This window comes from Ambystoma mexicanum, chromosome 10, assembly GCF_040938575.1.
Source record: "Ambystoma mexicanum isolate Mex_15411 chromosome 10, UKY_AmexF1_1, whole genome shotgun sequence".
NCBI lineage: Eukaryota > Metazoa > Chordata > Amphibia > Caudata > Ambystomatidae > Ambystoma > Ambystoma mexicanum.
The window spans coordinates 306,528,205-306,529,360 of NC_090932.1; the positions used below are offsets into that span (position 1 = coordinate 306,528,205).

Here is a 1,156-nt window from a genome sequence, read left to right on the forward strand (position 1 = left end):
ACCCCCGTACCCGGTAGCTGGCAGGGCCTTCTTAAAGTTGGTGGGCCTGGGCGCGAAACCAGAGCCAGGGCAGGGTGGCTTCAAGAACAACAGAGGCACCTGATATCATGGGGTGCACCAGTATGGGGTTAGGCACTTGTGCACTTCACCCCTCCAGTGAATGCTGGCCCTCTTGACTGCAGCAAAATTCTGCTACAAGACCGAGGGCTCTCTGCGCAACCATCCTACTCACATACATGATTTCTTCTTTCACCAATACATCAGGGCTGTGGACCCCTGAGCTGCTCAGGGCTGGCCCTCTCGACTGCAACAAAAGAAATTCTGCTACAAGACATGGGGCATTGTTTGCAAACAACCTGTCTCACACACATGACTTTTTTTTTTTCACCAATACATCAGGGCTGTGGACGCCTGAGCTGCTCAGGGCTGGCCCTCGACTGCAACAAAAGAAATTCTGCTACAAGACCAGGGGCTCTTTGTGCAAACAACCTGACTCGCCAGGTAACTTTCTTTATTTCACCAATAAATCAGGGGAAAGTGTGAACGCAGTCCCCCACTACCAGAAATAATGCAGTTGAGTATCCCGCGTTTGGGGACATCGCAGGGGTGAGCAAATCCGATGTGCAATGGATGAGCCTCACCCTGGGAGATCTGCCTTTCTGATCACAGATTCTCCCCTGCCAGGTAAGTATGAGCTGCAAGCAAGAGGGCAGGGGTTGGGCCAATTCTGGAAGCCCCGCTAAGCGAGGGTGAGAAGCCAGGCACTGACCCAGCCCCACCCCTTCCGGAAGCCATAACCCCCACGACCCGGTGAATTTATTTATTTATTTATGCAATGTTTGTCGGATACCTGTACCCGACAAACATTGAATAAATAAATAAATCTGACGGGTCCACGTATCCGACAAACATTTCTTAAATAAATAAATTAACCGGGTCATGTCTGAGGACTGTAACTGCCTCTGGTGTCACCAGAAGCAGTTATAGTCCTTTGCCATGACCCGGTCCTCAGCCACGACCAGTTTAATTTATTTATTTATGCAATGTTTCTCAGATACAGGTACCCGACAAACATTGCATAAATAAATAAATCTGCTTGGTCCACGATTTTTCTTTTTTTTTGGCTACACAACAAATCTAACCCTAATCCTTTGTC

General features: G+C 48.7%; 1 non-coding gene across 1 annotated transcript; it reads right to left on the minus strand.

Annotated features, from left to right (window-relative positions):
* Positions 1–528: 528 nt before the first annotated feature.
* Positions 529–692, minus strand: LOC138496209 (U1 spliceosomal RNA). The gene has a single exon (XR_011277748.1). It is a non-coding gene; the product is annotated as a U1 spliceosomal RNA (small nuclear RNA).
* Positions 693–1,156: the final 464 nt, after the last annotated feature.